The sequence below is a fragment of the Lonchura striata genome, chromosome 13, assembly GCF_046129695.1.
Source record: "Lonchura striata isolate bLonStr1 chromosome 13, bLonStr1.mat, whole genome shotgun sequence".
Lineage (NCBI taxonomy): Eukaryota > Metazoa > Chordata > Aves > Passeriformes > Estrildidae > Lonchura > Lonchura striata.
In genome coordinates, this window is record NC_134615.1 from 8,988,654 (window position 1) to 9,013,653 (window position 25,000).

General features: G+C 37.9%; 1 protein-coding gene across 17 annotated transcripts in view; it reads right to left on the minus strand.

The window, feature by feature from the left end:
- Positions 1-25,000, minus strand: part of ZNF536 (zinc finger protein 536) — a 361,158-nt gene that overhangs the window by 269,520 nt on the left and 66,638 nt on the right. For 10 of the 17 annotated variants that reach the window (XR_013340749.1, XM_021540651.3, XM_021540605.3 and 7 more), the window contains 2 exons: positions 20,982-21,076; positions 8,553-8,619 (listed from right to left, as the gene is read on the minus strand). The gene's annotated coding sequence lies outside the window, so the exon portion shown is untranslated. Of the gene's footprint in view, positions 1-5,234; positions 5,379-8,552; positions 8,620-18,486; positions 18,554-20,072; positions 20,185-20,981; positions 21,077-25,000 lie in introns of those variants that run through there. The other 7 variants (XM_021540669.3, XM_021540660.3, XM_077786300.1 and 4 more) reach the window with 5 other exon arrangements.

A 25,000-nucleotide genomic window follows, 5' to 3' on the forward strand; every position in this document is an offset into this window, starting at 1 on the left:
AGGGATCTTCTCTGGGAGAGCACACAATGCTGAGGGTGAGGCTAGAGAGGGTGTCAGCTCCCACTCTGAGATTATTACTCTGATTTTTCCTCATCACAGGGCTGACTGGAAGTGAGGAAGCAAGAGCACAGTCCCACTTGTCTATTTTAGACCCTCTCAGAGTACATTTCCCACACCACTCTTACTGCCCAGAGGGCCCCACTGGAACAAAGAGGGCTTGCTGCACGCTACAGCAGCCTGACAGACTGTGTGGAGATCTGAAGGGCTCAGAAAATATACTTGAAATATTTCAATTAAGGTGATTTTGTTTCTAAGTTAAGCAGATGTTAAGAATCTTTTGAAAAGAATTGTTCTCAAAGGGGAATAAATAGAAGTGTTATTTCCAGGGAGACAGATTATACACCAAGGGGAGTTTGTGCAAAAAGTCTCATATACTAACATCCACTAAAAAAAACAGACAAAAACTGTCATTAAAAGTCAGTACTAACTTAATAAGTATATAAATTGATATTTTTAGCATTAGTGTCAAGGCTGGAGGGTCAGTCTCTTGAAATAAAGTATTTGGTAATCTAGGAAAATTTGCATTGACAATGCCTGTCAATAAAGAAGACCTTTGATCCATAAAGCTGAGAAATCTAGCAAGTCTTAATACATTGTATTACAATAATAAATATTATTATAAGTTTAAATGTACACATAAACAGGAGAGCACAGAAATATATTTTTTATAGTGCTTCAATCTCCTTTTCTTTTACTTTTCTGGCACAAGCTTTACACAAATTCAAGCACTGCCTACTGCTGAACTTGATGTAGTAAATAAAGCTGCAAGGTTTCACACAGGATTGCCATGTAACTGAAAGCACACTAGGCAAGTACAAATCAGTGTTGCAGGGCTGTGACTCCTTCATAAACAGAAGCCAAACTGTGTCAGTTTTCAAATAAGAGAAAAGACTTGCTAAAAGCTTCAAGATGTTGAGAAGAATGTGCCCTACAATGCCAACTTACTGCAATAAACCTAGCTCAGTAACTAGACTGGGCTTCTTTGTGTCTCATGCTCTGAATGCAGTAAAAAGATCTCTGTGCCTCCTGCTACAGGGGAGGGAGTCTGAAGAGGACTGAAAACTGACAGCTCTGAAAAATAATAAAGCAACAAGTAGGGGCAGACATGGTGATTCTCAGGAAGAACTGATATGAAAGAGCCAGAGCTGCTAAACTCATTAGCATAGGTAAATCTGTTAAAAATGAAACTTTCATCAGACAATTTGGTTTCAACCCAAAACAGGCCAAAACTGACATTGCGGTGTGAAAACGTTTACATTAGGAAAGTCAAAACACTGTTCTTAAATTCTGTCATTTATGGTTTAGTATGCTTTATTACAATATAGCCTAACCATCTGAAATCATCAGACGTAATCTAGGCATTGCAACTCCATCAAAACATTTGCGTACCCCCCTAAAAACTTCAAAAAATATATTTTATGTTGGAAATCATCTCAATCAAATTAAAAAGTTTCAAGATAAAACATACTCTTAAGTGCTTGTTTTCATGAGACTGTGGGCGGTGATGTGTCCCCACGAAAGGAAAGAATGATTTTGGGGAATAAAAGCAAGGGCTGGATGGTCCAGGGGAAGGTGGGGCATGAGGAGCAGCTCTGAAGGAGCTTGGTCCATCTAACAACCTCAGCCTGCAGCTGAGCTGCCCAAAAGGAATCACTCACTTCAAGTTCTTGTGCTTCAGGGTTTTGCTCGGCTGGGAAACCTCCTGTGACCTTGTTGCAGCACGAGGATCAGTGCCCCATCACTCCCCGTGGGACTCTGCTGTGGGTTCCCCTCAGCCTCAGCTCTGCAAGTTCACCCAGAGCTGCTACTGGGACACTTCTTGCCACATCCAACCAAGATTAGAACAATTCTTTTCTCCTGCTTAGCTAGTAGAGAGGAGCAGGCTCCAGCTGAGAGAATTTTCAACACCTTATATTCTACACCCCAGTGTGTAAATTCTGGCCTGCCTGGCCCACTCCCGCATCCCTCTTCCCTTCTACTCTCTATACCCTTCCAGAAAATTACAGTTTTTTAATTGGAAATCAGAAAGCTGGTTTAGTTTTTTCTCTATATTTTCTTAGAAATGCAAAAGCTGTCTAAAAATACTTTTAGAGTAAATTTTTGGGAAATAAAAAAAAGGAAAAAGAGAAGACAGCTTGTGTAACAAATGTGTGTCCCATTAACAACCAACAGCAGTTTAAAAAAAATATTAGCTTTACATTTTTCCATTGGTACTTTCTCTTTTCAAAATGTCTTCACTATGTACATCAGGTATATAAAGAAAGAGACCTTCCAACTGTTCATGAGCTTATGCAAAGGATATGGATGAAAACAATCTATTCAGTGAAAAAATATAAATAGTAGAATGTACATTTCATATATATTTATTTCTAATGCATATTTTATTAGGATATTTCAATTATTTTTAAATACCAAACCAATTAGTCCCTACTCCAAAGAGAGACTTGATCACAGTTTTCATTTTAAGATCATGTTTGAGTTCTAATATTTAAGCCAACCCAAGTCTGGAAGCAATAGAGCACTTGTGGAAAATGTGTATATATTTTATTTAGCTAAAGCCGCAGCACAGTTTTCCTTTTTCCATCATTATTAATATAAAAAGATTAGTACAAACAAAACAAAAAAAAAAAGAAAGAAAGAAATTTCACTCCTGCTTTCGTATTTCTTTAGATCTTAACCTGACATTAATGAGCAAATACACACTAGGATGATGATCACACTGTAGGATAAAGTGGCTCATATACTGTGTTGATAAGTTAAGATGAAAGAAATCCAGAACAAAGACACAACAGTATTGCAGAGATATGTTTAGATTCCAAAATATTTGTATCAGTCAAAGATAGAAACACCCAAGACAAAAAAAAACCCCAACTGATAAATAGAAACATCCACTTTTCCCCCACTTGACTGTATAATAAAGATCCTGTTTATTTTAAAGTGTTGCTCCATCACTTTGCCTGGCTGCCACATACAATACACAGATGCAGTATATACATATTTTCCATCTGATCTCTGATGCCTTTGCTCCCATTGAATATCAGTGCCAACCCTACACAAGCATTTGAGGATAGGATTTACATTACAGGAGACAAAGGAGATGCTCAAATGGGAACAGTGCTGGCATTGAAATCCTGACCCTGGTGATCTAAGACTGCAGTTAAGACCCTTGTGAGTAACATCTCTGACGCAATTCTTCCCAAATCTCAGAACAAAACATTACAGTTTACACTGGGATGGACTATAGCAGACAAGTTTACAGGAACCATGGCTGCAAAATCCAAAAATGCTACCTGAAAGGCACTTTACATGATCCAAACTATCCTTTAATTACACGTGTGATGGCACATTTCTTCATGTATATTCTGCTGAGTAGTACCCTCTTTTCAATAGGACTCATATACCAACAACTTTTCCTCTTATATTTTGCTGCCAGATGAAGTTTTTTCCTATTCCCAGACCAATTGGCTTATTTACCTAAGACATCATGACACTTTATTCCATCACAACATGGCACTGTTCCCTCAAAGTGAGGTCAGTCATTAGATGTATCATTCTGAAATGTGAATATTAATGCCCAGAAGAGATGAACCATAAGCATCACAGATGGACAAGGAGGGATTAGACAGAAATTGGTAACAGGATTGATAACAATTCACAAGTATGTCAGGCACAATGACACATTGCCTTGATCGACAGGAACTACTATTCCCAAATTGTGCTTCCACAAGCACCTGCAATTCCCTCACCAGTCCAGATTCATAATAAACACTTTAAGACTGGTATTTCTGCTAATAGCATCAACCTGATGCCAAGCACAAGTCAAGAGGAAAACCACTTGCAAGGAATGGAAAAGCTGAAGGAAATGCAGAAGGCACAGTGGATGAATGCTGCAGCAGTCAACCACTTAAGAGAAAAGAGAAGGTTGTAATCCAAAAGAGAATTTAACAACAATAAAACATGATGTGATCTATTTAAGGAATGAATGCAGAACTTCACCAAACAGTTCATCATAAATGCTGGGTAATCAGGTATTTTATATATATATAATCTTGTTGTTGTTTAACAACATTTTAATTGCATCTAAAAGATGCAACTGTTTAAAAGTGCTGCCCAACAACCCCAGTCAGAGTCAGGCACTGTAGGTAAAGGCACATTCAGGTAAAAATTAAAACACCTCACACATGGATACTTTTTGTCTCAGTGAGTGGAAAAAGTCATTTACCTAGGACAGTAAATAAATGTGAAATATATCAACCCCACTGACTCTCTTCTTATCCAGTAAGTCCTTTTTTGTCAAAACCAACTGCCTAATGACATTATCTTGTAATTTTACAGCTACTTGTTTTGGTGGTGGGCAAAGAACACAAGTGGTTACTCTTCATCATTCATGAAAAAATTTGCATTGAGAATAATTTAAGAGTTGCCTCTTAGAGTTTCTTCTGCTAAAGATAGGTACGTATGGTACTTCACGGAAATAGTCATGCTAGATCTAAATTAGGAAAAATTAGTACAGATAAAACACAAGGTTAACACAGCTTTATTTCCTTCACTACACAAGATAAACCAGGTACTTCTGCCTAATATATTCTGTGCCTGACAAACTTCTGTAAAACTGAGCTAATTTTTGCTCTGAAGGATGCAAACTGAAATTATTTTACAAAAAAATAAAAGCCTAGAGTCTTCCTCCTTATTGATTAATGCTAGTTTTATCAATTTACTTGTTAACACAACACAAGAATTTGTGTCTTCATTCAGTTGGTTTAAATTGTTTGTATGTGTTTTCAGGAGATGTACATCTCTGCCATCCTGCTCTAAAGCCAGTCCTGGCTCTAGCAGTCAAGGCCCACAGACCTAAGAATGACCTTCTGAACCAGGTTCTGAACATTCCAGCTTCTTCCTGTCAACTTGAATTCCATAAGTAATCTTAGATGGGTGAATTGTGTCATGAAAATGGGAGCTTCTTCATTTGTTGTGTTTTAAAAGCTGTGTAATTCTTGCCCTGCCTCTAATTGCTTTATATTAAATATTCACAAGAAATACATGGGGAATTTGCATATACTTCATAGTAACTATTCCTTTTGTTCTAAAGACAAAATTGCTATTTGCTTGGCTATTTTTTCCCCCTTAATGAGAAATTGCAACCTGACTTGGATGCAGCAGCTACAATCCCTCACCTCGTGAATCTCCTACTGCACAACACTTCTGACTGTGCCTCTTCCCCACCAGAATCTGACTTGGGCAGCCAAGCTCTCCAGGAAAAGGGTTCAACAGAAATTGTAGCTGGAGCAACAAGAAAAAACATCAAATGGTAAAGCAGAAGAGCCATAAATTCATCTTGGAAAGATCTCCCCCTCATCTCTATACAGACAGTTTGAGAGAAAGGAAGGTGAAGAATGGAAGCTTTCAAGAACAACCCATCCAGGATAGATGATAAAATCTGCATGCTACCCTGAGGAAATGGGGTACAAAGTTCAGTCCTATGTTTGTATTTCTAAAGAGCGTAAAATATCAAATATCCCTCTTGAAGAATAATTCTCTTTCTAGTCTCTTACACATTGTTGTGTAACTACACAATAAATATTATCCTGCTCACATGCTTCTGTTTACTTAGTATACATTACATTTGATGCTATCTGGCAGCATAAGTTTTAGTTCTGTCATTTTAAAATATTAATAGTTGTCAATCAAAATAGAAAGTGCATAATAAAAATGTTCTAGAAACTAATAACCCTATATTTCTACACCATCAGCTTGGAGCTAAGCATTGCTAAAAATGAGATTAATTATATGTTTGCAAAAGCCCAATACAATCAGACAGTCCTCTAAACAACATCCTCCTGGAAATGAACACGACTAGATACATAATCGTATCTATAGTGTGTATATATTAGTCAATACATGCAGCACTAAATTAATAGCATTATTTTCATTTGGGCCAGTCTTTAAAATCCTCACAATCTGCCCAATGACAGTGTTAGGTGGAGGATGAGAGCAAATGGCATGGTCAATACCAAAGTAATTTATGGAGATTTTCTGCAAATATTTGGAAGCCTGGAAGCAACAAGGAGATACACACAGGACAGGTCCCTGAAGTTATGACCAACATATCATGGAAAGCTGATCCATTTAAGATAGAGGGTCAGAAAAATATCCTTTGAGTTATGTCTGTCAAACTTTAGTGGGAACTTCACTGCTTGGGACATTTAAACCTTCTCTGGACAAAGTATCAGCAAGTACCCTGTAGGGAACAATCCTGTAATGTCAAGAAGATGGACTAGATCTACAACAAGAATTTTGCTGCTCCATTTTTTATTACTCTAATCCATCACCCTTGCTGAGGTGAAGTTTTATGCAGACCTTTAAAATTATGACCATTTGAAAATTATGTCTGTGTCTGTATAATATATACACCCATATGGATGTAAGGTCCGGCTTTTAAAAACTCCAAGTAGAAAAACATATTTTGCTCCTAATTTGCCCATGCTATAGCTATAACTATGCAATAATCTGGCAAATACAGATAGAAATCTCCAATTATGGTTGTGAGAACACACAATTTACAGGCATGATTGTGACATGTGAATTTCCAACTTAGGCATGAAGGAATTTAAATATGTGTGCTGTGAACAAGATAGTAGTATTGGTCTGTGATATGGTTATGCCACAAAATGAGGATCAGACTCTGAGCTTTGCCCCAGAATTGAAAATCAGAAATCCTGCAAGGTACACAATCTGATGTTGAGGCTTACAAAAGAAGCTATGGAGAAGTCCATAAGGAGCTCTAAAGAAGATAATTTTTATCAAGGATTCTCAAAGAAAAAGTGAAATAGTTTGCTTGACCTCCTTCTGCCCAAGCCACTGTGATCCTTCTGATATTTCTTTGCACCCCACTTTTTCAGAGAAACTAGAACTTCCCATCACTCTTCTTAAAACCTGAAGGCCACTGAGAATTTTGTACTGAAAAAATATTAACATTTAAGAGTCACTCCAAGCAATGGGCTGCAGAAAACACCTCTGTTCCCAGGCACAGGGTGGGGAACCCTCTAGGAATAAGCAAAGTGTGTTGCAGGAGAGGTTAAAGGCTTCACTTCGCCCACACATGTTTATTGTCATTTCTGTGATTTCAGAGTGGACGTCCTTTTACTGACTAAGGCAGTAGGCAATCACCCCTATATGAGCACCATCATCTCCATACTTCAGTAAGGAAGAAAAACAGTAAGAGAATATGGAGGAGGAAAAGGTATTTTCCTTTTATATTTTCCTTTTAATCTTTTAGACTGCAATAGCTATAATTGGCTTTTCTGTCTAGCTGGGCTCTAGTTTGTCACAGTATTACAGTGAGCAACAGCAGCCTGCACTCATTTTTATACACAAATCCTAATGACTTCAATTGCTGCTAAGGATTCAGAATGGTGGCAGGATATGGTCATTCACCATAAAGGCCCTAAAGCCTTCATAATTACTGAGTATACAGAATATTTATTATAGAGACTGCACTAGGCCTCTTTTGTGGGCTGCCCTGGGCCTGTTCTCTGAGCCACATCAAGCAAGAAGTTTAAATGAAACTGCTCCCAAGTTTCTGAAATGGTTTAATAAAACATATACTGTCTGTAATATTCAGTTTATAGTAGAAAACTATTGCCCCTTGGTTTGAAAAATGACCTCTAGTTGGCAATTTTACTCTCAGCTTCATAGATTATAGTCCGTTGTTGGTCATTTTCTCAATCCACAGGGCAATACTTTTCCATAACAAGCTCAAACTGCAATCAGTATTTGTAGGCTGTTACACAAGTTGAGTATAATATGTCTCAACACATTCTATTATATGACTAAACAAAAGAAATAACAACCTGGTGACACAGACATATGGAGAAAAGCAGAGCTATTCTTCTAATACAGAGATAGCAGAAAAACATATTTCTTTGTATTGTGCTAATTTGTATTAAATTTCGTGTCTTCAATACACAATAATCTCTAATTTGGTTTTTTCATTAATAGTGTTTTCGTTTGTGTTGTCTAATGTCTTTTCTTATTTTAATGTAAAGCGACAAATACTAAATTCTATTAGTATCTGATTTTAGAAATGACAAATAATGACAGATAACCTAGCATTGTAAAATCACGTGAAAATGTATTCACATAGATATGTAAAAGATCATTTGCTCTTGGGCTCACAAAGCACACATGCGTAATCTTATGGGTTTGATGTTAGGAAGTTCCAATACAGTGCAATAGACAAGATGCAGCTATTGTTTCTGCACCCAGCTCCAGCACTTAAATATAATTGAAATACCACATTTTGGGGAAACAGTCCCATATTAGATAACCAAAGAGATAAATTGCATCGAGAAGTCTCTGACCAGGAACTGAGGGAGATCTGGTGTCTGTTCCAAGACATGCTCTGGACAGCCCCTGCCAGTGACTGCTGTTCAGAAAATCACCCACCTTCCCAAAGCACAGGCACTCGGAGCTGCAGGGCTGATACAACTTACCTGGCTGGAGTGTGGTGAGATTTAGTTCTTTAATCAATAGGTGACCAATGCTCTTGTAGACCTTTTGCTGCAAACACAAAATATTCATAGTTACAAGCCTAATATTCATTCCAATCGGTAAATAAAACTCTGTGGTTAGAATGTGATACCCACCCACGCTCAGACACAGAGACAACAACTTCCTAAGGTGAGGCCAGAGCACTCAGTCAAAGAGGACATTTTGCCACTCTTCTTCTAGGAATCATGAGTTTTATATCCATTAAAAAATTCACCAGATTACTGGAGATCTGTGCTGGGGCAGAAGGGAGAACCTTGGCCAGGATAAGACCCGTATGACAGAAAGGTTCATTGTAGGTCTCTATGAGTTGCTTCTGAATCTATAAGAATCTACATCACTGCATTTTGGGATATTAAAGGGACAGATGATTTCTTTTTTCTTAATTTCCCACTATGTTCCTATATTGTTGCTCAATCATAGCTTCACCAGCATTCTCGAGATGGAATTTAAGTTGCCTGGATTGGATTCATTTAAACATATAGAAACTTCATGCAGAAGCTTTAATATATTTGAGCTAAGAATGTATTTGAACAATTACAGAAGATGGCTCTTTATCTTACAAGTCTTCAAGGAATTTATATGTTTAACACCTTAATAGTGTTTTCTGCATCAGATTTTGTTTTTATGATTTTAGAACAAAGGTTTTCCAATACAGAGAAAAAACAGGCTTTTTTTCTTTCCCCAACATTTTTCATTTTAGGCTAATAAAAGTGACACATATGTGCCATAATGTAATGGATTAATTAAGGAATATGATGTTTATCCTAGGTCCTGAGTTGTACATCTTCATAACTCACTCATAAAAATTAATGTATTATACCACGCTCCAGAATGATATATCTTTTTTTTACCATACCTGTTGAGAATAAATTGTTTTAAATTGGATTATCTTGATTTCCAGTGAAAAAATGTAAGAATTCCATTGTTATTTTAAGAATTTACACTGCTGTATATAAGAAAGCATAATCTTCTCACTGTGCTTTTGAACTGTCATGTTACTTCCACTGTTACAAAATCATAATTGCTGCTGCCACACCTAAAATCAAATGCAGTGCATATTGTATTTCCTTATATATTGCATTTCCTATCTTAATCACAAAACTATATACAGTATGTTTTTGGCCAATTCTTTTATTACTGACTGCTTCTGCATAGAAGTAACACACAATTATGCATGCAAGGACTCATAAAATCCTCATTTCTAAAATCAACAGATGAAAAATCCCTAAATAATAATGTACAGATGTTTCATATTCAAATGAGCTGTTGGCATGTAATGCTGCCAATCATGCCAATGCACACAAAAAAACTGGTGAATTTCAAGGTACTCAGCATTTGCAATATATTTTTAATTTTTTTTTTTTTTTATCAAAAGACCATTTTAGGAAGATGGAAATGACAACTGTTCAATAAATATATAAAATATATATTTCTGATGTTCTCTTGAAATTTCCATGAGTAGTCAACTATGCTATATTTTTCCATTTTTCCTATTCCTTTTGCCTCAAGAAAGTTGATTTTTCAGTCCTTAAACTGCACTGCCTCACTAAAAGTAAATTATCTGCACGTTATCTGCAGAGTAATCCTCTTCTTGAATACAAGACAGAACATCAGAGTTTCTAATCCTTCACAGATAGAGTAATTCACATCCACTGTATGTTTTACTGTAAAGACAGAGTAATACAATATGTTTGATAAATCATGTATGTGTCTGTGTACAAAGAAAAAGGTTTATCTCCTCTCCTACAAGATGCATCCGTATTAAAGCACACACACACACTCCCCATGGTGGCACTGCAACAATCTTTAGAAGTTCTATAATAGAGACATCTAAGTTTAAAAAATGAAGCAGCTCACAGGTCAAACAAGTTCCTGATGAGAAGTGCTTAACCAGAAGTATTATTCCACTGCCTGTAAGTTTTCATCCATACATCAAACCCTAGAGTCTATTGATTAAATAAAACTGATCTTTTTCTTTTTTATTTCAAAGCAAAAGAGAATTAAATCATCCCAATTGTTTTCCCTTTGTTTGGAGCTATCACATTTTGCACACTGGCCATGCATCCTGCTTATAATTACAGCATCCTTAAGGAGAGCTTATTCTACAATGACTGATCACAGGTTTCTTGCCTTTTGCTCTAAATCTTCTGCTCCTGGTCATAATCAATGGCACTTGATGGCCCAATATTCTGATCCAACGTGGCAAGCCATATGATCCAAGATCTACTTAGAATCAATAAATTCATTTGCTTCGGGAAAATTGGGATCAGGACGACTTTAAGTATATGTAAATAGAAGAATTTACAGCAATTATGCTGGCACATCTTTCCTTTCTCATACCTCTTTTTCCACTGCATAATTAGCTACGTCATGCCTTAATTTTGCTTGCAATCCTACATAAAGGAATCCAGGCCAGACAGCCCTTGCAAAGCCCTACCAAAGTCAAGGTCTGCTGGCTGAGAGAACAGAGGGTCTCTTTCAGCAAAACACATCAAAACACTGCAAATCTTTGTATTGCTGAGCCCCACATGGCATTGTGTGGGCTCTGAAGATGCCATCGAATGCCAACATAGCATGAACATGCAACAGACTACTTTAAAGGGCACCAACAGGCGCATACAAAAATCTTATTGGAGTCGAGTTTGCCTTTCTTTTTCCCTTGTGCAAAGATGTCCAAGTTTGGTTAATAGTGCCCTTGGGCTCCTGTGTCTCCAAGTCAGTCTCCAGCCTGGTTCCAGTGCACCTGTACAGTGCAAATTATGCTCTGACACTCAGCTCACAGCTTAACATGGCCAGGAATCCCTGCCTAGAGGATGTGGTTTCCATTCTGGAAGGTAATCACTGCTAGGCTGAAAGGGAGCACCCAAGTTCACTTCTGTGCTTCACCCTACACTCACAGATGAAAGGACACACACTAATCTTAGTTCTGCTACTGTCTGTACACATTGTTTAGTAATTGCATAAAGTATTCTGAATATTTTTATAAAGACCAAGAACTCTAATGTGCTTTGAATCTTCATTAAATTAGCATAGCAGACTAGGGTACATGTATAACTAGCAATAAAATATATTAAAAATTATCTATTCCCTGCTACTTATTTCACTGCAATGGAGTTACAAAACTGCAGAGTGATGAGTAAATACAGACAACTGTACTAGTTTAGAAGGCTGCAGGTTGGACACACCTTTCAGCCCTTTAATCTTTTTCCACTGGAAATCAGTAGTTCAGCACCAGCAGAGCAGAGATGAGGACCTTGTTTCTGCTAAGCAGTACTAATTACTGCCCATAGTGATATTCAGAGGAGGATGAATCGAGTCACAGGGGTAAGAAAACTGTTTGCTTACAATGTGGCTGTCACCAGTGAAGATGAGTTTGTAACACCCTCTAAGCATCAAAATGACACACAAAAGATACATTTAAAAAAATAAACCAAACAGATAGTCTTGCAAAATATATCAATGCAGTTCTTCAAACTGAAAAAGCAGAAGTCAGAAGATCAAGAGCTCACAGTTAGGATTTTCCTATTAGATAAAGAACATAAGGATTCTCCTGAAGCCTTTGATTGATATATGATCTTTTCTTTCTTTTCAGGCAGAACAGCTGTCCAGTGAACTAGAAGAAATAGCCCTGAAGACAGCTTTGTGTCTGATATGACTTTGAGAGGGAAAATTATTCCAATGATAAATGCTTTACATGGAACATCTAATAAGATAAAATAATAATGTCACCCATAAAAGAATTTTTCTTTCTATTTGAGTAAGCAATCCCTATTATCATCTGTGGGGCAGGGGTGTTGCTGTGTCTGAGACCAAAGAGAAAAGGTATTTCCCTCAAAATTGAATTTGGAATTAACTTAACCAAAAAGAGGCAATAGAGAAGAGAAGAGAAGGGCAACAGGGAAAATGCAGAGGGAAGATCAGAATTTTCTGAACATTGCCAGGATGCAGTGACCTGGGATGTACTGTAACTCCTTTCATTCTTCTCAGTAAGGAGATCTTTAAGGTGGAACATGGGTGCTTTGCTGGCTGATATCTGTCACAGTGACTGCGTGCAGAAAGAGTTTGACTATGCTCAAAAAATCCCAAAGCAATAACAACCAACACAAACCTTCTCAGCAGAAGAAGGTACAAATTTGTGTAAATTTATTCAACCTAATGGAATTATGTAAATTACACAAATGGAGAACTACAGCCACTGTGAGAATTGATTGAAGTTATGTCCAGATGAGAGATAGCTTTGACTGAGGCCTTTCTGGAGCATGCTCTAGAGCTGTGTTTTGGCAGTATGGTGAGGGGCTAAGAAAAGAGCCTTAGAGAATGAACAGCCACAATGCTCAGATGAAATTTGTACAACTTTGGCATTTTCAAACGCGTCTCATTGTGACACTTCAATGGATGGATGAGCACTGATGGATGCTGTCATACAGAGACAGCAAAGGGAAGAGTAATCACAGCTGTATTTTCCTCAAGAAACCAAATCCAGTGTAGCACCAGCCACAGCCAGGAGTACATCCATGGTTCAGCCAGCTGCCCTCCAGAGCCTTGGTGAGTCTGTCACAGACTCTGTGTCCCCTTAATTGGCAGAGACTAAACAAAGGCCTGTACACATCTGCTACAGGACAGAATAGCTCATGGCTTAGAAACACCTCAGAGAAGAGCATGATAAACCTTCCACCCATCCTCTTTGTCTTTCAACATGATGGAGCTGTCCTCAGCAACACTCTTCCAAGTTTCACTCTTCACCAAACCAAGCCTTTCTTTCTCTGCCAAAGCCTTCCTGTGTCGCCCATCGAGAGTGAATGATTATTTTAGCACTGAGAAACTAGAGACACGTACATGTTCTCATGTACCTTTGCACAGCTAGAAATCATTTCTTTCCCTTCCCTTGCATAACTTGAATGCCCTTCCTCCCCTACCCAAAACATTCTCCTTTATCCCTGTCTCCAGAGTCCTCCCTCTCCCTCCACATAAGGGGCCATTAATCTGTTCCTCTGTGTGTTCCCAGCAGCTGCTGACATCCTCCTGCTCCTCCACCACCTCACCTGCCCCCTCCCCTCCATTACTGAGTGCCAGCCCCTGCTCTCACGCAGATTTGAGATCCACACTTTGCAGAAATCCTGCTCCATGGGATTCCGACAACAGAAGAACAGAAGATAAGAACATAAAAGCACCCTCAATGTGGTGTCCCATCAGGAAGCCAACTAAATCTGATAGACACTGTCCTCTCTGACCCATAAGCAGGAAAGGACTGAGAATTTAGACAACAGCAGTTCAGAAAACAACTCTATATGGTCTATGATCAGCCAACACCACCTAACAAATACCATTTGCCTAAGTCTTTACTTTTGAGGCAAATACCATTTGGAAAAAATAAAATAACTTCCACACATATACATTGAATATATATTTGTTTCCCCTCACTCTCCCTCACTTTTAGTTTGCAGTGACAATCAGCAATTATTTTACAGAGAAAGACTCTAACATCCTTATGGGATGCCTTTAGTAATAAGATAATTATTTGTAACTCCATAAAGAATTATAATTTTTAATTTAAAAAGAAATCAAATAAAAACAGCTTTCATCTTCCCTACCATGTGAAGAAAACATTCTCTGCCTACAACTCAAATTATCATTCTCTCCTTTGTGCAAAATGAATTGACCCAGAAAACTAAAAGGGTAAGAACCCATATTTGCTGGGCTTATTCAGCAGCCAAAAGTTCATGAAAAACACTGTTGTGTATCACATAGCAACCACTTGATGCCTATTGTTAAAATACAGTAGTTATTCAAAAAGTAAAATCTTGCATTCTCAAATAAGAAGCCAGACTGCAATGTGTGTTTACTGTTTTGGGGAAATAGTCATCTTGCCTTTTTCTCTTTTTCCATAGTCTTGGCATATTTGGTCAGCTATGAAATGTGCAGCTACCCACAGGAAAGAAAAGGAACACAGGAATTTTCCTCTAGTGTTGAGCTCACAGGACAATGTCCATTCAAAGCAACATTTGGGATCTCTATTAAGAGCATTAAGATGTGCTCTATTTTTATCCAGCCACACTTGCAGTAAAAAACTAATATTCCAAGGAAAGGGCATGAGGGAGAAAGGGAGAGAAGCTTCTGCTTTCTGACTGTTAGAGTTGCACAGTCATCTGTTCTTAAGCAAGCTGCTCCTGGAAAGTCCTCTACATGTGCACAGGTGTCCACACTGCTACTGCACATTTGCACCTCCTCCCAGCACGGCTACCTGGTACTACAGCTGGGCAGAGGTATAAATTTCACAGACAACTCCCTCTACCTTTTCTCGAGTTCTTCTGTGGTAGAATATGCTGTAAAAAGTGAAATAAATGTAACATTTATACAGAAGGAAATTCAGATGTAGAGTCAGAAAAAAAAGATTAACAGTCTCTGATAAATGGAGCTTGTATTACTCTAAAATAGTTGAAAAGCAGTGGCAGATCACTTGAGTTACTCTGACTTGCCAGATTTCCACAAGAGCTGAGAGTCATCCCTGTTTGTCACAACTGCATCAGACTGTCTATTTAAATTATCAAAGCAAAAGCAGAAGGGTTCTGCTGAAACAACTGCTGGAGAAGATGAAGGAAAGAATAAGAAAGACATAAACTTCCTTCTAGGTTTTATTATTATTATTAAATTATTATTACTTGTGCTGTTACACAAACAGTGCACCTTAGAACTTCAAGATGACACTTTTCATACCAGAAGGGAATGGCAGACTTGCTTAGCATAACTTTGAGGTATTTCATCAAGCCTTTGTGCAAACAGGTGTGCCAAATTTTTGTTAGTGGTTAAGACGCTTGTTGAGATTATCTCCTTATCTTTTGAGCAGTTAAAATAAGACAGTGGCAGAAAGTAGATTAAAAGGGAGAAAATGTATGAACATTGATTTTTGCCAAGAACCTCACTTTGAGCCCAGCTGTATCCAGGTATTTGTATGCTGTTTCTACAGTCTCTGAAAAGAAAAGTGAGGGGTAAGCAGCAAACCCCACATGAATGCATGAAGCTGCAGAGGAAAAGTGTGAGAATGAATTGGGTACTCAGGATCAACAAGATGGGCTCTAGGATTTGAGAGAAGGATCTGGCTGTTACTAATACAAGATGAAAAGCATGGATGAATGAAGCTTCAGCTCACCTGCTGCAAGTGTTTGTGCTTGCTGAAAAATAAACTTCTTTACTGGGGGTCAGCACAGATGCAAAAATCAACTTAACATCTCAGCTGGCTTACAAAGCAGAAGTATATATACAATTATTTCCATCAAATGCAGATCAGGGTGTACTTTCAGGCAATGATTACAAAAGAAATGGTTTGGCCACTGGTCAGTGACCTGGCCAGGACAGGTTGTGCTAATTGAAACATGGTTGTGGAAGAGCTGTAGTCTTCTCTCATGTAGCTTTTCAGTAACATATAGCATAACTTCATGAAACAAAACCCAAGCTATTAAATACAGTGCACAACCAAAAATTAAGAAATCTTTCCCCCTAAACAATGAAAGATATATACTGAAGAATAATGAAGAACTTGTCTAGCACAACTCAAACTTTCCTCTGAAAATGTATGCTTGTCTCAGAAGCAGATTCCCAGCACAGGGACTGGTAATTTATGATCCACCAAAATACTCTGTTGAACAAAAAAGTAATACCTACACCATGCCTATGCAAATCACTAAGAATAAGTGACTCCAAGGACCAGTAAGAACAAAGCCCAAAACCCCTATCAAACATTATCTGAGGTTTGAAAAAGTCAAGACAAAGTGTAATTTTTTTTAAATGGGGATAAATTGGGATTTCTGTAACAATTGACTCATTTTGCCTGCTTTTATCTAAGGATCTCAAAGAGCACTCCAAGTGTTAATTAAATTACAAAGCATTTTTGAGACAGGTAAATGGTATTATGTCCACTAGGGAACAGAGAGAACATTTATGTTTCATTACTAAAGTCACACAGTAATCCAGTGGATAGTAATACAACCCAAGAACTTCCAGTTGCCACATCTACTCATTGACTTGATGCCTTCACAAGAGATAAAATTAGCCTTAAAAGCCAAAAAATACTTTTCCTCTTGTGCCTTTCTATCTTTCAAGACTAGGCCAAGATTCTTTATTTTATTCTTCTTCCTCTACTTACTGGGAGGCCTTTCTTTCAGAGTCACACAAAAGAAGCCACTTCCTAACCTACCCAAGTGTGTTAAGGATCACAGTACAGCAACACAGGCAGGAGCTCAAACAAGGGCAGTGAACTGTAATGGGGCTCTTTAACAGCTTGTGCAGCTGCATCGGGGTCCTCTTCTCCCCCTCTAGCCACTCCTACTCCAGAGATATGAGTAGGTGACACATCAGGGCCTCTGTCCCATCAGAATAAAGACAGACAGATGTGCAAATGAAATAATCCTTGGCTGGCCGATTCACTGACTATACCAATGAAAGAGACATAAAACAACGCTGAGGAACCTGGTGCCCCCAGCACTTCATACATGAATCTCTCACTGAACAGAACAATATCAAAAAACAGCCAACCAGACCCTGAAAATGCTTTAGACCATGGAAGTCTATTCTGCAGTCTACTACATCTATTTTGAGTTGCATGTGGAAAAATGAGGGAGAAACCTTTCACTGACCATTTTTTTTTTAGTCCAAAAAATAAAGCCACCATTTTTCATTTCAGCTTGGCCCTGACTGGTAAAACAGTAGTAAGGTATAATGCAATCTGCATAACACATAGTTCAACCTAAGGCATCTCTAATTCAAAGGTGGTACAACTCTGTTAGAGCTTTAAATAAATATATTTCCATTAGTAAATTAATTTTGGAGAGTAAATGGCTTTTCTATTTTGTACATAACTCTTTATTACTAAAAACAGGGAAGCATCTTTTGGAACTTTCTTTAAGCCTTTTGAATACAATGCTAAAACAAGATTTCAGGCTTTATTTTCCCCTTCATTTCTTGTTATGTCAGGAAGAATCAGCTACATGGAAGAGATGAGAATGTCTTTGATTTAAATGACCAAGACTTAAGATTGTCTTTACTGTGGCAGAAAATAAAGCTGCTGCATATATTTCCAGTGGCAGTATTATTGTTACATGGTATGACAATCATAATCTTTCTTTTCCTAAAAATATATCTAAAAAATCCACACAGTTTATATACTGCATTCAAAATATTTTTTCTTCGTTTACATTGATTGCATATTTCAAATCATGTTACAGCTGTATCGCTTAGCTTAAATCAAATAAGGAATCCACATAAATGCATACACACACTTTGCTTGTTTTTAGACATTCCCAGTATTGACAAGATTAAAATATTTTTCTCATTCATTATTTATTGTGATATGATGAAACAGTAAGAGTATGTATTTAACAAACATCACAAAGTAGAGTTAAAATGTGGACATGCCGTTTCATTTCGATTTTGCTGTGACAGTGTTAAGTATGTGTCTCCCTGACTGCAATAATGACATCTTGGGGTGATGAAGATTTAAGATGCTGTGCAAGGATGCCATGTTATCCCAACTCTTCAGCCACACTGATCAGGAGCATTATTAAACAGATGAACCCAAGACTGGACAGTCCTGTTGCAGAGGAGTGGGGGAATCAGCGCTCGATGCAAGAGCAGCACCAAACCCCTCCATGCACCCATCAGCGCCTAACTAGACTGACTGAAGGCAGTCACACACACTACTCCAACACTTCACAAGCACCAACGTTTTTTATTACCAAAAAATGTGCTCTCTGAACCATTTCTCTGCCCCTTGGGCGAATTGGCAGTACCTGGCAGCTGGAGGTGGGGTCAAGAAATGCTGTATCTAGGCAAAACTCAGGTATGGGTCAGATACATGTGGCTTTGGCTGTTGGGTGTATTTACCTTGGGTTGAAAACTACAGGCATGATCCCAGTTTCTACCTCACAGTTGGGCACCATTCTGCACATTTCTACTGGCAAAAAAAAAAAAAGCAAGGAAGTGCCAAACAGCAAGGACCACAGCAAAACAACTGTAACCAAAACTGGTTCTGTTGGGCAGAGCAGAGAGCTTGCCTTCTGCAGATTGGGACATTATCTGGGTTAGAATATAGAAAAAGACATTTTAGCCCAAATACTTGTTCTTGCATACCGTAATCTAAATATACCTTCTACGATAAATACAGCAGAATAATCAGAAGGTACCGAGTGCTTAAAATGCACTCTTAACAAAGCAAAACAATGTAATGCATATCTTTCTTTACGTGTCAAACAATTTGCCTAACAAATCATAATAATGCAGAATGATATAAAATTCGCCCATCAAGCCCAAATGCATGCACAAGGATTACCATGGCAAAGAATTGTGAATTTCATTAAATATGTTAAAGCAAAAAAAAAAAATTCCTCTTTGAAAAATAGTAATCCTGTCTTTCAACAAAAATATTATAGGAAGCTATGAATTTGGTAGATCTGAATAGGATGTTGGTACATGTTTTACTAAGGTAATATAATGGCACACTATTATTAGATCACATTAATCATTACTGTGCCAAAGGCACTGACAGCACCACTGAAAAGGATTGAAAGGGCTGGTAATGGATATAAATTACCCATTGTGTGATAAAAGGATTTTTACTAAGAAGGTAAGAATAAAACAGCAAATTTCTAATATAACTGTTGTGTAAAAACGAAAATAAAAGTAATCCAGTCAGTAATATCCACAAAATCAGAAAGTAAGCACTTTTGAAACAAGATAAAGTCACAATAAAAACTGTATACAATGTAAAATTAATTTTGTGCTGCATAATACTACTATCAATTTAAATAGTTTACATGATGACCTCTATGGTCAAGAGAAAGGTAAGCTTTGTTAATTAGAATTGAGTAGGAGCTTCTGCATGCGTATTTTAAGTTTGTGGGCTTGGAATTTTTTCTTTTTTTTTTTTTTTTAACATGTAATGGCTTCATAACATCCCCCTGAAATTCAAGACATGTTGAGAGTTTTCTGTTTTGTGCATTAACATCACAACAAACAGCACATCCCTCAGATGGTTTTATTTGGATTCCAAATGCTATTACAAAACGAACCATGTCTTTGCTGAGCTATTTAACCATTTGATTGAAACCATTTGTATCACTAATTGTCCAGTCCTGTGCTCCTCCTTTACTCTGGCAAGTATTTCCTGATATTAGTGGGGATCAGTGGAGTGAATTGGTCAAACTACATCCTTATTTACAGCATTAAAAAATGCACATCTCTTCTCTGAAGCTGATGGAATTATTCTAGAATCAAGTCCCTGTAATTCTTTTCAAGTCAATTGTCTAGAATAAAATCCAGTAGCTCACATTCAATTAGTAAGTTTTAAAAATTGTGAGCCATACTCTTAAATGATATAAATTCGTAAGTACAGACATCAATCCTGAAAACACTTACGTCTCTACTTAACTTTACTCACGTGAGTAATTCCATTAGCATCAGTAATTCAATACCTGCTTATGCCTTTGCAGTACTGAAGCTTTAATATGCCTGGATATCCTCTCACATCAGCTATAAATCAGCACAATTCCTCTGAATCATTGAGTTTCTACTAATTCACAAGATCTAAAAAGGAATGGACAACCCAGTATAACAATTAAAATAAAGAAATAACATAAGAATTTGATTTGGGAGCAGAAGCTATCAGAAATTTTGATTTAAGGATCAATTATTGCATGTGGAATGTGGAATTAATTATTGGCTATTTCCTAGGAAGCTAGACTTTTATTTCAAACTGAGGGCCAAATAACCCAATTTTGATTTCACACCTATTTCCACACCAATCTGATTTCTCAGACTTTACAGGAGGTTTTCTACTGCACTGGAATAGCTCAGAGGAAAATCACATATACAATGTAGTACACCCATCCACCCACTGATTTTCATGGGTGTTCTTCTCATGCTAATATACGACAGAATATGGTTTTAATAATATGCATGAGATGTTCTATTGAACTTACAGGAGGAAAAAAAAACCAAAAAATGATAAAATTAATTTAATCAGGAGTGTCATGGGTTTTTTTTAAATCAGCAGTCTGATGATAAAGTAATAAATGATGATTCATCCCCAACACAATTATTACATATCAACTGCATAAAGATGAATGCTCATGATTTTACCAAGCAGAATTTTTTCTTGAAAAAAAATCTATTTGTAGCTCACTACAACCTGAAAGAACTACAACAAAAAGTTTTGCAAGACATAGACATAATATTTTTGAAGACATAAATAAACACAAGAACTGATTTAAAAATCTAATTTAGGTACCTCATTTATTTTTATTTTTAAGATGGAAAAACAAAGTTAGACTCGGATCCGTAAGCAGAAGAAAACGTTATGAGAGCAATATAAGTATTCTTACCAGTTATTCTTAAGCCAATGAATCTGTTCCCTGGATGAGGAAATTCTTAAAAGACACAGGATAGGTACTGAAGGTCACAACTGGAAAAATAAAACCTGTGAGAAATTTAATATGTCAAAACTCAGTGTTTGAATCAGTCATTTACATTAAAATATTACAATGCCACCTCAAGCAGGCAATCTACAGGACAGCAGACAGCATTAAGAATTGAAATATTAATGGGATTAACACATTTTATTTTTTAGTTTTAGTAATGTACATGTGCGGTGGTCATTTCATATTTGGAACTGAAAACTTCTTTCAGTTCTGGATTGTTTTGAGAGGGAAAACCTCCTCTCAAGATAATGATGAGGAACAGAATGAAATTATTCTGATCCTTTCCCCTAGACAGTACAGCAAAAGAGGACAAAACAGGATAAAACAAAAGTTGCATAGCATACTCCAGAAACCCAGTTATTCTCTTTGACATTGATATTCTAATCTTTCAAACTGAGTAAAAAGAGAACAGCTACTAATTGTATTTTTAGGTTTTTTTTAATTCCATTTTATAACAGAAATAAGTCTTTTATAGATGATCTCATCTAATAAACCCTACTTAAAACAGATAAGATCCAGCAGTAAAAGCCAAGCAGAATACTTCCAAGATATTTGTCAGTAGTGAATTTAGGGCCATTACATTAGTAAGCAAAATAGAGACAAAAACAAAGGGCGTTCTTCAAGCAAAATAAAGTTCAGTCTACTGAAGCTATAATCTGAAGAATTTATGACTGAGAATTCTAACTATGTTTACTCCTATGAATGTCTAACAAATAAAATTAAAGGTCACTTCCAAATAATACACTTTGTACATCTACATCAACCAAACCCTTTCATGCAGCAGGCTCTGAAACCACAGTTCAAGTATCACAGCCTCAGAGCTTCACCTTAGCAGCACTGACTGCCCAGAGCAGCACTGACTGCTCTGAGGGCTGCAGTGGCAGGCTGTGGTGGTCACTGTGGACAGAATTGCAACCTTCATTTCTGGGGGAAATCATCAGGAGCTGGGCCATTGGACTGCATTTGGTTTAAATCAGTCGGCACCGACAGGACCACACTGCTGCTCAACGCTATTTGCTGGCTTGAAGGGTAAACAACAATTTTGAGGGCTCCTCTTGATGATGAAAACAGTACGAAATAATTCTGAAAACAGAAGTTTGCTACTAAGCAGCACAGCCCGCCCTTAGTGCAATACTGAGACAACACTTCTCTTGTGTCCTCTAAGGTCTGTGCAGTCTCCACCTTGTCAGGATTACCCCAGTGCATTGGCAGTGCCCCACTCTGTCCAACCACCTCCTCATTCCCCTTTGCTTCCCACCACACTAACCATGGCATACTCATTGCCACTGTGATGGCTCACTGTAAGGCTTCCCAAATCCTGCTGTTTCCCTCCTTGCTTGCAAACTGAGCCAGGCTTTGCCCGTGTTTCAAAACCTTTTCCAAGTGATAATTCTGCCATACAACTTTTCTGACACAAGACAATTACTCCAATTAAAGCTTCAAGCCCCTTCTTTAACACTCACATTTCCACAGCAAACCACCAGCTATCCTGCAGTAATCACCTGCTTTGCCATCCCCATTGTTCCTCATACCTAGGAAGACATTCTTCCCTGCTCTCCCTCATGCCCAGCTTTCGTTTACCTGCCAGTTATCTCTGGGTTTATATTTGAATTATAAGCCCTGAACAGCAAAGCCTGTCCTCTCATGAGACACTTTCCTATTGAGGTGAATGGGTGGTGAGCAGGTAGGAGGCATTACTCCAACCCAGCACCCCATATCAATGGGTAAACCCAGCTACATGAGAAGAAAACTATGAGACAGGCCAGAGAAGTACCTACAATGTGCTAGGGAGAATAAAAAACATTTTGTAACTGGGTAAAGGAAACTTCTGTCATCAGATTTGGTCTTCCTAAACATGAAATTTTGTCTAGATAGGATTCAGATCCCATTTATGAAGGCCCATAACACTTTAGAATTTAAATAAGTGAATTTCAGTTACTATATTTGAACACTTAAGAACAGCAAATTCCTGGACTGCTGCAGATAAACATAGGTCCCATCCAACATTTTCAGTTGCACAGTATCTAAAAACAGTGACAGCTTGTTTGTCTCGAATTTCTGCTCTTGTTGATGTCTTAAAATCTTGAAGATATACCTTTCTAGTGTTTACTTGCAGCTCATTCAATGTAAAAGCCAAGAAACAGAAACAAAGATAATAAACTGTTAGGTTTCTAAAAGATGTTATCTCACTAAACAGGTTCTTAGTACTCCTACACCAACATCACAGAGCACATTTTTGCTATGCTATTACAAGGCTACTTGTGTTTAAAAAAAATTCAGCTTTTACATACACGCTCATGACTTGCAAAATTCTAGGAATGATTCTCAAGGGGCTTTCACTAAGATGCTTTATAAATTCTGATGACAGACAGAACACAGTAAGGCTTCATCTCTTAAGGTCCTGTACTGATTTGTTTGGAGGCTTCATGTCATTGATCAGCATGTCAATGTCTCTTGCAATCTGCTTTCCAGTTCATGACTGAGAGTTAACCCCTCAGGTTTAAAACCTTAAATGATTTAAGGTCTGTGATACATAACCTTACGAACAAATTGGGAAAATCTGTAGCTTTACACATTAAACTGTAACAGAAATGATTTAAAGCCTTATAAAAAGGTATTTTACTTACCTGTGCTAATATTATTCTAACACATTTGACACTGACTATGTAAAGCAGATATTTTAAAGGTACAGGCAGCAAGCTGCTTGGAAACAAATTAAGACAGTTCCACTTAGGTCAAATTGGGCCAGTTTACCAGTGTCTAATACACTCCCTGGCATTAAAAAATGGCACCATGAATCCTTACACACCAATTTATTACTCTAAGCTTCCCAGAGCAGCACTGCTGTGCAGTTGCGCTTGGCTCAGTGAGTGATCCAGTACAGCCCCAGAGAAGAAAAAACCCCAAAAGTCCTCAGAAACAGTATGACAAAAATAAAAAGTAGTGGCAAGACATAACTAGGGTATGACAGCACAATTTCTGTTCATTCTTAAAACATGCTTTTGTAGCTCATCCCTTGAAATGAATTAGAGACATAAAAGGGAGAAAGCAATTTCATCCCACTGATGAGCAGGGGCCAGAAGGATTTCTGCAGGTTACAGATGGAAATCTAACACAGAGCAAGGGAAAACAGAAGCTTGAGCATGGGCTTATTCTGAACAACAGGACTTTTCCCCCAGTGCTGAGACTAAAAGGCTTCATTGTGTAGCTCTTAGCAGCACATCCCATTCCTGTTCAACTCCATGTTAAACCCCTGCTAATCTCAAGGAGACAAGGCTCAGGCCCTCTGTAAACGGCACACCCTTTCTGATGGAATGAGGTGTCATGTTTAAATAATTATTCCCTATCAGCTGCTTTTTGAGGGCCTCTTGAATTGCCACGGCATAGCTGCTCTCACCCTGGGCACATCAGAGATGCAGGGACAGAGATAGGCAGGGAAAGAGGCTCAATGACAGCACAAAGCCACCCAGGAGCTGTGCAGGACACCCTGCCCAGGCCTCCACGTGAGCACTGCATTCATCATAAATGCAGGATGGGACCAGCAGGGCCTGAAGGGTCCAGTTAGTGTCACTGGGAGTTACATGCATAAGTGAAGAGAGATAAACAGTCCCTAAAGCAGGATGCTGGAATAAATCTCAGTATTTTTCCACTGTTCCCAAAAAACATGAGAGCTGACACCACTTTTCTCATGCTGGGGCATGGTTTCCACCCGTGGCACCACAGCCTCCCCAGCCATGTACCAGTCCCCATTTACAGACCTACCTCCCTCTGTGTGTGTGCCCTGCCCGTGCCCTCAGAAGTCTTCAAGACATAAAGCTGTGTGCCTATAAATACAAAATATTTAAAAATTCAAAGCTAACCATGACAGGGTTTGTCCACATCTCCTGGCAAATCTCTGGTGTTTGATCTAACATCCTTTCAGG